The sequence below is a fragment of the Phocoena phocoena genome, chromosome 6 (assembly GCF_963924675.1).
Source record: "Phocoena phocoena chromosome 6, mPhoPho1.1, whole genome shotgun sequence".
Classification (NCBI taxonomy): domain Eukaryota; kingdom Metazoa; phylum Chordata; class Mammalia; order Artiodactyla; family Phocoenidae; genus Phocoena; species Phocoena phocoena.
Genome location: NC_089224.1, coordinates 97335971 through 97348537, shown reverse-complemented (window position 1 = coordinate 97348537; position 12567 = coordinate 97335971).

Sequence of the window (12567 nt, the reverse complement as noted above, 5' to 3'; positions counted from 1 at the left end):
CTAGGATGACCCCTCAGAGTTGCTCCACATGAGGCAAGCGGGCCAGACCTTTGAACCCCACATGGAAGAAGCATTGTATGTGGGCTGACCCTGCAACCTTCCATGGAGGATGACTGGTAGCTGGAGAGCTGACAGTGACCAGCAATCTCAACGTCTGGGCACACGAGTCCTTTAGTACTAATGGAGGATATCTGTCTGGTACACTACCACATCCAACACACCAATTATCTATGACTATCATCTCTAGAGAATTCATAGTTTGAAGATGGTGTAGTGTGTTGCTAGTTAACTATAGGCTTTGGGGTCAGGAATAACAAATCTGATGTCTCTTCCTTTTACTAGCTGTATGACCTGCATAAGAAACTTTTTTTTTAATCTCAACATTAAACAGTTTCTTTCTCATTAACTGGTGGTGCTCATTTTGTCATACACGGAATTTAGATTCCCTTTCTATATAAATTCATAAAGTCCTATGCCCATTTGTATCCATTTCTTTTTTTTTGAATTTTATTTTATTTTTTAAAATACAGCATTTTCTTATTAGTTAACTATTTTATACCTATCAGTGTATATGTATATACAATCTCCCAGTTCATCCCACCCCCCCCCACCCGTGCGGCTTTCTCCCCTCGGTGTCCATACGTTTGTTCTCTACATCTGTGTCTCTATTTCTGCCTTGCAAACCAGTTCATCTGTACCATTTTTTCAAACTTCAGGTTTTCCCTTGCAAAATGGTACATGACAATGCCTGGCTCCCGGGACGTAATATGTACAAAGCACCTCTGCCTCCTCACTCTTTCTCCTTAAAGGTTATTTAACATCAGTTTAACATTTATTCATTCGTCAAACATGTTGGTTGGTTGGACTCATTACGAATCTGTAAAGTGAAAATGACTTGGGGGCAGGTATAGTTGCATCCCCTGAGCCTGTTCTCAAATTCAGTGACTTAAAAAAAAATACACTTTAAAAGAACAATAAAAACTAATTTACAGTCATAATGAAAACATAATGGTTTCACAAACATAATGAAAAGTAACTGAAGGAAACAATATAAAATAAACATGGATGGAGCTAGAGATCGTCATACTGAGTGAAGTAAGTTAGATAGAAAGTGACATATTGTATGATATTGTTTACATGTGGAATCTAAAGAAAAAAATGATACAGATGAACTTATTTACAAAACAGAAACAGACTCACAGACTTAGAGAACAAACTTATGGCTACCAGAGGGAAGGGTCGGGGGGGGGGGGAGGGATAGTTAGGGAATAAAAATAAATAAATAAATAAACAATTATTTCTTTGACAAATATTTGAGCGCCTACAGCCCGTGCCAAGCCTATCCTGTGTGCTTGGGATTCATTGGTGAACAAAGTAGATGAAGCTCTTCTCTCTTTCAGAGTACCTCTTCTAAAAGGCATTCGTGTGTGCATTTATTTATTTGCTTAAATATTTATTTATTTTAAGCAAATAAATACATGCACATTCCTTTTATTTATTTATTTACACAGAGATAAACAGATAGATAGATAGATATACAGACAGATATGTTAGAAAGTTATAAGTGCTATGGGGAAAAACAAGGAAATTTTGAGGAAAGATGCATTTTAAAATAAGATGGTCAGAGTGAGCTTCACTGAGTAAATGAAAATGACCTTGCAATGAGAGCTGAGGACGGCGTGGGAGTAACTTAGTGGAAAATTATTTCAAAGAGAAATAATAACCAGTGCAAAGGCCCCGAGGCAGAAGCATGCTGGTCGTATCTGAGGAGCAACAAGGAGTCAGAATGTATGACATGTAGAAAAATAATCGAGGTGTGTCACCTTGACTGTCCCAGCCTTTGTACTGACTCACAATGCAGGGCTTCCTCTGCCCAGCCCACCACTGAGCCTCTGCTCAGATGGAGGAGCCCTGTGCTATTTTATGTCCCTCTTCACTTTCCAACCCCCCACACAGAATAGCAAACTACACATACCATGGCATTTTATTCCAGCTATCCTCTTTCTCTATAGAAACCACAATAGTGAATTCAGTCTGGAAAAAATCACCGGCATAGAATAAGAAACATACACGCACACACACAAAATCTAGGTTACAAACAAACCTGGAACAGACATCCCAAACAAGCTTCCATGAGAAAGCTCAGGGCTAGGTCTTCTTATTTCAGCCTAGCAATGGCAGTCACCAAGAGAAACTGATCTCTTGTATTTCCACAACTTGAATGCTTCATCCTGGACTGGAATTTACAAAATAGGAAGAAAAAATAATAATCTGTGGTATAAATAATGCTGCCTCTCAGACTTCTTCCCCTATGATCTGGATTCTATTTGGACTGAAAATTTGGGTAGATATACTCACACAGCGGTTCCCGCTGTTTGAATTCACACATAAAGTTCAGCTTTAACATTTCGCGTAGATTTAGTGACGGATCTAAGAATCTTGTAGAGAAAACTGCACAAGATTAACATCTTAACTCTCATATCTTCTGAGACCTCATTTCTGAGTATTTATGAGGAAGGGAAATTCTGGATCCTTTCCCCATGTACAGGAAGAGCTACATGATATCAGTCCTTCAGCCAGAGTTTCATCACTTAGATCTTTGCTGATCACGGTTTGGTGCATGTAACAGCATTCAAATCTCTTGAAAGGCTGGAATGGTGTTATCATATTTCTGATGAGCTACTCAAAGCACATTTTTTTGCACTGATTTTTACCCAGTGTCCCTGACAATAGCTTTGAATCTGTCACCAAATGACTGTGATTTTGGCCAAGGCACTTAAAATCTCTCGAATGCTTTTCTTATTTGCAATAAAAGAGCCCTGTACCTAGAACACGAAGACAAAGATTTGGTTCCTGGCTCTGCTACTTATTAATTCTGTGACTTACGGCAAGACATTTAAACTTTCTGTGCTGAAAGCTCCTCATCTGAGTGAGCTACCTCACAAAATATCATGGCACTAGATGAGCTCTGCAAAATAACTATGAAGTGATACTGAAATAAAAGAGGCGTTAATATGTGTTGCCAGGGATCACTGAGGTCTGCTCTCTGCTGCAAAGTTCTACGACATCTGGAGAGGTCACTTACATCTTCCTAACCCATTAAAAAAAAAGAAATTCAAAGGCACTCACATACACGTTTTCTTATTCTACTAATAGGATAGGTTTCCTCTTATAGGATTAACCCCTCTGAGGCCCGAATTTATGGTCTTATGGTGCTTGAATCATCATCCTGTTCTTCACTAAGACTATCAGTTTATGTTAATAATTAAGAATTCAGCCTCCAGACCAGAAAGTTTCCAGACTTTTTCACTCACTAGCTGCAACTTTGGGCAAATTCCCTTCCTTCTCTAAGCCCAGATTCTGCAAAGTAGGAATAATAATAGTACTTTTTAATAGAATGTTGGTTAGATTTAATGAAATAATATATATGATTGTTTTAGCATGTTATCTGGCACATAGAAAGCGTTTAACACTGATTATCACTAATACTGCTGTTGTTAATTTTACAATATAACTATACACACACACCCAACTATGTTTTTAAGTTAGGTGCTGGAATCAGCCTGTCAAGGAAAATGGTTCTGTGGGTCATTAAGGTTGTAATTTCAACATGATTATGACATTGTTCATATATTTTGCTTGCAGAGCACCTTTTTTTTTTTTTTTTTTTTTAAAGAAAGTCATTTCAATGCATTATTCTGATCTGTATGTTAAAAAGAGGATTGGGGGTAGAGGATGACAGAGAACTGAACCAACAGGCTTAACTGAGAATCCACTGTAATTAAAGTGCTGGGCTAAGAATAGAATGGAGGTATTTGGACTCTAATCAATACATACTTAAAAGAAAGAGGATGTTCAAGTGGATGCTAAAAGAATTCTCTGCCAGCAACAATTCTGCTACCATGCACATTACTCCCTCCAATCCTGCTAACAAAACACACACATAGAAACAACCAGAAACTTCTAGATCCAGCTTGCTTTTACTTGCTACTCCCAGTTCGCCATGCCCCCATTACTGCCTGATCACTTTTCCCCCAAAGTTTAAGAAAAAAAAAAAGCTTGAGATTTACACAGGTACTTGGTGGTGATGCAGAACCTCATGGAATTTATAGGCTTACAGACTTCTGTTTGAATCTCAGCTCTGCCATTTACATTAGCTGTGTGACCTTGAGAAGATTCTTAACGTCTCTTAACATTTTTTCCTTTAATATGCCATGATGATTAAAGGAGACAACTGGAATTACTGTCCTTTGATTCCCTACCAGACACCAGATGAGGTGAGAGATACAGACATTTATACATGGAATCTAAATTTAGGAGCTACTGTGGGGTAAGATCTATCTCCACGAATCAACAGCAACACAAGGAATACAAGCATTAAATGGTTAGATTTAGAGCAGGATAGACGACTCAGACACCAAATGAAAGTCTGGCCTCAGCCACTGAAAGTTCCGTTATCATTTTTCCTCCGTCTGTTTCAGTCCATATCCATAAAAGGAGGGGGCGATTAGAACCTATCCACAGGACAGGTGTGAGGAATAAATGAGAAATGGATGTAAATCACACTGCACTGCCTTGAGCATAATCATTAATTAGTAGATGACAGTTTTAAAATTATTGTTATTATAGCATCAGTAGTAGCAGTAGTATGATCATGGTTATCTGTTACTGAAGGGAGTGGGGCAGGAAAAGGTGCGTAGGTTTTCTAGATAATGAGAGCAACCTGAGCAAGTATGTTTGGGCTGGAACCCAAAATGTAATGTGGTGGGTGGGCACTGAATACACAGGTGAAGTGACAGCACTTTATAAAAGGGAGAATCAGAAAGTAAATCCTGGGACTGGAGTCCACCTCTGGGGCCCACCCACTACCCCCTCCCCTACACCAATAAAGACAAACCAAAGATAGGAGAAGATTCTGATTCACCTCATGTAAGCCTTTTTCCCTCCATCCCTACAGATAAGACTTCAAGCTAATCCTCTCTCTGGAGTAGAAGTTCTAGTAACCAGAAAAGGATGGGGGGTGGGGAGGAGGGTTCAAAGAAAGCATCCCTGAACACCCCTAGGAAGTTTCTACAGGTTTCTTTCTCCCTTGGTATGGGAACTGATGGTGTATAGGGTACAGCCTTCCTGTAAAACAACAGGGTAGAGTGGAATAGGATGCCAGAACATCAAAACAGAGCTCACGTAAGCTTGCTTCCTTCTTTAATTTACCTTTTGGGAAACTGAGGCTCAGGAAGGGGGTAACTTGGGTGACATCTTACAGCCAGAAGGCAGTAAAGACTGTAGAGGTGAGAACCCAGGGCGAGTGGCTCCAACCTGCAAGCTGTGCTCCCATATCACACAGTCGTTCCCTTCCACAGAGCATAATAATGCAGGCTTACAAAAGAATTAAGTGATGCCTTAGAAACTCAAGCCTCCTCGATTTAGAGACAGGGATTCTGAGCCCCATAGAGAAAAACTGACTCATCTCAGGTAGTCGTGGATGGATGGCTGAATTAGAATTCAAGTCCCTGTATTCAGACAGTGTACTTTCTAGTGCCCACTCCCACACTTCTGCCGAAAGCCCATGGGCTGGCGTATCTTGGAAGAGGTCTCCTTCCTCAAGGTTTTCTGTGTACAGACCAGGAGTCAGCCCATGAAGGTTTTAAGCCCCCTGTCTATGGCTGGCCAGGCCCCAGGTTGGCTCTGTGTAGCTCTCAAGTAGCAATTCCCATGAAATATCTCACAAAAACGTAGTGGAAAGGAATGAGGTCTCTTATTAAATCTGTTTTAGGCTTGTTGCCTGCTGTCCTATCTTGGACAGTTCAACATCTTCCTCAGTCTCTTGGCTCTAACACATAAGGTACAGGTGCTGAGCATGGGGATCCAGAGGGCTCCAGCACACTGACCCCAGGGTGAACAATCACCCACGTGCCTTTTTCACCTAGAGCACACATCAGCTGAGTGTTCCTGGCCAGAGCTGCTGAGAGAGACAAGCCATCCAGCTCCTTGGCCAGGTAGTACTGAAAGAACCACAACAAACAGCAGCATCTGGAAACGCGGAATCAGAACTGGCACGACTGCAGGGGAAACGCCGCGTAATCTATTAAAGTATTTCTGCAACTGTGGCTCTGTCTTTAAAAGGGAAAAAAATAATCACACACAATGTTTCATATTTCAATTTTAAAAGAGGGAGGCTCGGTTTTTAAAGTCAAATACATACTTCAGAGCAAGGCATGCATTTGGGTTTGTAATTCATTTTCATGTGCTTATTTATTTATTTATTTATGGTTAGCTGAGTTCCAAAAAGGATTTGAAGCAAAAGATTTGTAATTCTTTTCTTCTCCAAGTTTGGTCAGGCCAAAAGTTTTCTTTGAGAGGCTTATTGTTGCGCTGGAAATTGGGGGAACAGATAAAAGAAAAAGTGTGATCCTTGGCTTCAAGGTCTCAATCACATGAAATGAAGATGGAGTAATAATAATAATATACAATGTTATGGTTTATCAAAATATTACCACATGCTGTAACTTAATTAAGTCTTTTCAAATGAAACTGTGAGCAAACAGAATTTTTTCTAGCTTATTCATGATTAAACTGATACTAAGAGAGGAAAGATGGTCAAATCAGGTTCACCTGGCTGGTAGCCGGTAGAACAAAACTTGAAACCTCAGGACATCTGAATCTGAAATCAAGTCTTGATTGACCAGTATGGGCACTAAGAAAGAAGAGAGGAAGAAAGGCTGAACTAGTTTGGGAAGGCTTTATGAAAGAGATAACATATGCACTGGGTATGAAAGATGAGTAAGAAGAGTTTGGGATGGCCAAAAAGCACATGAAAAGATGCTCAACATCACTAATTATTAAAGAAATGCAAATCAAAACTACAATGAGGTATCACCTCACACTGGTCAGAATGGCCATCATCAAAAAGTCAACAAACAATAAATGCTGGAGAGGGTGTGTAGAAAAGGGAACCCTCCTATACTGTTGGTGGGAATGTAAACTAGTACAGCCACCATACAGAACAGTATGGAGCTTCCTTAAGAAACTAAAAATGGAGCTACCATATGATAGAGCAAACCCACTCCTGGGCATATATCCAGAGAAAACCATAATTCGAAAGGATATGTGTACCCCAATGTTCGTTGCAGCACTGCTTACAATAGCCAGGACATGGAAGCAACCTAAATGTCCATCAACAGAAGAATGGATAAGGAAGATATGGTATGTATACACAATGGAATATTACTCAGCCATAAAAAAGAATGAAATAATGCCATTTGCAGCAACGTGGATGGACCTAGAGATTGTCAGAGTGAAGTCAGACAAAGACAAATATCATATGATATAGCTTATATGTGGAATCTAAAAAAAGGGTACAAATGAACTTATATACAAAACAGAAATAGAGTTACAGATGCAGAAAACAAACTTAGGTTTCCAGGAATTAAGGGGGGAGGGATAAGTTGGGAGAATGTGATTGACATACACACACTACTACCTATAAAACAGATAACTAACAAGGACCTACTGTATAGCACAGGGAACTTTACTCAATACTCTGTAATGGCCTATATGCGAAAAGAATCTAAAGCAGAATGGATATATGTATAACTGATTCACTTTGCTGTACACCTGAAACTAACACAACATTGTAAATTAACTATAGTCCAATAAAAAATTTTTTTTAAAAGTTTGGTTTTAGTAGAATTGAGAGAGACAAAGCAACGAAACGGAGGACTTCCTATCCCTTCACAAAACGTACTAACCCAGTTTATGCATATTCCATGTCTATTGATACATGGTGAAGAATACCTCCTGAAACTCAGTCACTTGCCTTGCTTACTAGTCACAGAGGTCCTGCTGATGGCTCATAACATCCTTATGGTTACAAAGTCCAGCTACGACCTCTCCCCAGCTGAGAGCTTGGCTTTGGTCATAACCTCCACTGGGTCTGCCATAGTTAGAGCCACAGGAGCTTAAGCTATGATAGGACCCACAAAGCCTTTGGCTCCATAGACAGGCTGGGTGGTCCAACCCAGAGGTAATGCCCACAGGAAGGACTTTTATCCATGGAAGACAGAAGATTGCAAGGCTGCCAGTAGATAAATGCTTTTTTTCCATTCTACCTTTGACAGGCTATTCTGAGATGCACTGGTTCCACGTGGAACCTCTCTGGAGAGGTCCTAAGTGCCAAAGCAATCAGCTGCACTTTCATGAGAGGCTGTGGCCAACCTGCTAACACACTACCCTGGAATAACCTGCCCTTGAAATACCTACTCTGCTTGTTTCTAGAATATCAAACTCTCCTTGACCTTTCTTGTCCTTTTGATTCACATCTTCTCAGTCTCCTTTGCTAGGTTCTCCTCATTAGAACTTCTGAACATCGAAATGCCCAGGTTTCAGCCTTTGAGACTTTTCTCATCCAGACTCAATTATTTTTTTGGTGGCTGGCGGGGGGGGGCTATTCCTATTGCTAATGAATCTCAAACATACTTCTCCAGCCCAGACCTGCTTTGTAGACTCTAGACTTGTGTATTCAGCCAACTGCCTGATCAGTATCTCCACATGGACACCCAATCAGCATCACAAACTTAACACGTCTAAAACCAAATTATCGGTCTTCTCCACATACACTCCACAAGCAAACAAATCTCTCCTGCACTTTCCCCATCTCAGAAAATAACCTTTCCAACCTGCTGATACTGGAGTCATTTTTGACACTTTTCCCCCTCACTTTTTCTCCACACCCCCATCCCCATTTCTAATCCATCAGCTAATACAGAATGAATTCACTTCTTTTACTTCTTCACCTTTTATTCTGCAGAACAGTCCAAGGTGCCATTTTCTCTCGCTGAATTATTATTACAGTAGCTTCCTAGCTAGTCTCTTTGCTGCCACCCTGTCCCCCTATTTTCAACTCAGCAGACTGAGTGGTTCTTTTGGAACATAAATCATATGACTTCTCTCCTTAGCTTAAAAAACATCTTAAAATTTCCATCCTACGCAGAGCAGAAGCCAGTCCTCAAAATGACCTACAAAGCTCTCTTTGATCAGCCTCCCCAAGACTTCAATATCTTTTTCTTTTCTCTCTCCACAACAGTTCCCTTAGTCTCCTTGACTGTCCTCAAACATGGCCCCCTTGCTTTCATCTCAGGGCCTTTGCACTTGCCATTCCTCAGCTAGAGGAAATGTACCCTAGATATATGCCTGGCTCACTTTCCCACCTCCTCAGGGCTCTGCTCAAAGACCTCTTCTCAACAAGGCCCATCGTGACCACCCCACTTAACATTGCCATAGAATCCTTTTCCCCTTTCCCAGCTTTGTTTTTCTATACAACGCTTCTCCGAACCGACATGCTACGTATTTTACTTATTTCTGTGGTTTACTGTCTATATCCAACCCCTAATAGTAAGCATCACGAGTCTGGGGTCCCCACTCACTCTTATATTCCCAGCCCTGTAACAGGAAGGTGCTTGATAGACATTTGCGGAATAAGTGAGCACCTATTTACCCTGCATCCTCTGTGATCTTCTTCCCTTTGGGATCAGTGTTTCCCACCTGCTGAGGTCATGAGAAGGGTGTAGAAAAAGGCTTTGTGGTCATCACTTGTGGCTTAAAGCCCAGGCAGAAGATGCATCTCTCATGTGTAGGAAAATACAGCACATCCTCTGCAACAACAACCATGACTCTCACCAAGGAGGGGAAAAGAGCATTAACATGGGCACAGCTTACAGACTCACAGGGTAGGCAAGGCCTCCCCAAGTAGCCACTATAGTGTGCTGGTTGCCATGAATCACAGGGTGCCATTTGTGCATGCAAAAGGAAAGGAGCAGGAGTTGGGAAAGGCTTTAATTCTTCATTTGAGCCAAGTCTTAATGTGGTATTTCAATAAGCAAAAATGAGATGGAAAGGGGGGCATTCCATGTGAGAAAAATAAATAAAAGGATTATTGCCCTGGGAAGAGGGGACCTGGCAGGGATGGATCTGGGAAGCCATGGTTGAGCAGCGGGCTTTTATTCAGGTTCTAAGGGCAGCGCTATGTGTGGGCCCCAGGATGAACAAAGGCCTCATAGAGCTGAGTACTGGGCAACAGGCTGTGGGAAGATCACAATCCAAAATTAAGCATCTATTGCCCCTGTCAGCATTCCAGAAGTCTCTTCACTCTGAGGAAAAAATAAATATAGGAAAAATATGTGTTTGAGGAAAGTGAACATTACGGCTATGTACCTGTGCTGGTTAGGGAAGACGGGAAAAAAAAGCAAGCTTTATTATCATTATTATTAGTATAATATTTAAATGGCAATTCCTGGCTGTGTTGAGCAAAGGGTTCTTGCATGAATGGCCTTCAATAATTATAGACACACATCTGGGCTTTCCTGCCTCACATTAGTTTATAGAGAATTGCACTTATAATTTACTGATCACTGCTCCCATCCCCTCACCCTTTAAAGTTTGGGAAAGTTAATGCAGTTTCCATAGGACAAACAATTAACCAAAAAATACACTGTGTGGCTCTGTTAGTGAATTGATGCACTAGCGGAAGCAGAGTACACACAGTTCATCAAAACACAACCTCTGCCCTCAACAGACAAAAGGATCTAGAACTAGAAGATCTGAATTTTGAACCTCAGCCCTGTTGATTTTTAGCTGTGTGAACATAGGCACCCTTCCTAATCTCAATTTGCCCTTCTGTAAAAATGCGGATCACACTAAGACAATTACTAGGAAGACTCAAAGATGAAAAAGTGCTTTGCAAATTGTTTATCTCAGTTTGTGTTCTTGTTGAGGTGCTCCTTATGCTTCAGTTTTTCTGTCTCCTCCCAACCGTTCCCATTGAGAGAGAGTGGATTAAATGGAGGCTCTGGTTTGAGTTCCCTCTGTTTTCCTCCCAAAAGCTGCAGCAACCTGCAGTCCTCAAAGAAAGAAGAGGAGATGAGGGAGGTGCCTAGAACCACATCTCCAGCTCTTCCTTCAGTGAAGACAGTGGATGTTTGCAGGCACATCCATTCGTGGAGATTGCAGGGCTAAGACCTACATAATCCACATGCTATTTATACCTCCCCATCCTCTTCTTCAAGGACCAAACATAGTAACAACCTAATACGCCTTTGGGGGAAAATAAATATTTTCACGGGCTTGATACAGCTGTCTTTAAAAAAAATATTTAATTATAAAAATTCATAAACAGATAAAAGATTGACGTCCATAACGTACAAAGAACAAGGAAAATTAATAAAAATAAGTCAATTAAAATGGGCAAAGGTTGCGAATAGCTAATTCACAAAAGAGAAAAACTTAATAGCCAATAATGGCTTAAAATTTAGGGAAATATACTCTACCTCACCAGTAATAAGGGAAAAGTAAAACAAAAACAGAAACAAACATCTATAACAACATCAAAACAGACCACTTTACGTTCATCAGCTCATCAAAAATCAAAACGTCTGACATATTCTTCTGATAATTCAATAGAGTCTAATCATCCTGAGTCCTATGTATTTTAGTCACTTAAAAAAAAACCCTCGGAATCTTTTGTGGTAAAAGAGGTCAGGGGGCACTGTGATTTTGTTTACATAAAGTTTTTCATTTACTTGCAAAGTCTTGCCCTTTACTTTGTAAATTATTCACTCCACAGCCAGCTCTGAGCACAAATTAAAAACTTTGCTGATCCCATGTTTGCTTACCAAAGGTTTCTTCTTTCCCCACCCTCAACCTCATCGATCACTCTGGATATCTGTAGGTTAGGAAAACCTAACCGGGGTGTTACCAGTTGCTATGGACTCTGAGGTTTGCCTATTCCATGCATTGAGACAAAAATGAAACTTTTCATAAATAATAATTGATTTTGTTCACATCACTTCAATTTTCCATGTTTTAAGGTACTTTTTAAAAGGACCATTTTCCCTGCATTAAGAGACACTGGGCTCGGTGACCTCTTAGATTTCTTGCAACTTTATGAGCCTATGACTCCATAACTTTCCAAATGCTCTTTTATTATTTTAAACATAGTGTTTAATGAGAAGTTAGAGGACTTGGGGGGAGGATTGGCAGAGAGGGAGATAAGGGTGGAGAAGGTCAAGTGGTCCCAATTGTGTGCTGGAATCCTGTAAAAGCAGCCTTGGGTCCCAGATGAAACCTATAGAGGGTTTAAATAGTAGCATGTGCTCTGCCAGAACACATATCTCAGTCTCCACATCAGGCCTGCAGCCTTGGGAGGTGGGGCCGTTGTCAAAACCCTAGATGCACATGTAGACTTTCTTCCAGAGTCCCCTGGGAATCTGTGCTACAGGATCAACCATCCTGTCCCAACATGGGACATCCTCTCAAAGTCCTGTCTCCCCAGTGTTAAAATGGGTACCACCTGCACAGCCATGCCGTGATACCATTCCCTGCTGCTTAGAAGAGGCTGCTGGGACACACATTTTGTTCCGTGCACATCTGGGGGTTGTGTCAGAGCCTTGGGAGGAAAGATCAAGCTCTTTGAAAACGGGATTATATTTGTGTCTGTTTCCCCAGCTTCCCAGAGAGTGGGGTAGGATGGAAACAGGGAGAGGGAGGACATGGCCAAAGCCAGAATTACTGGAT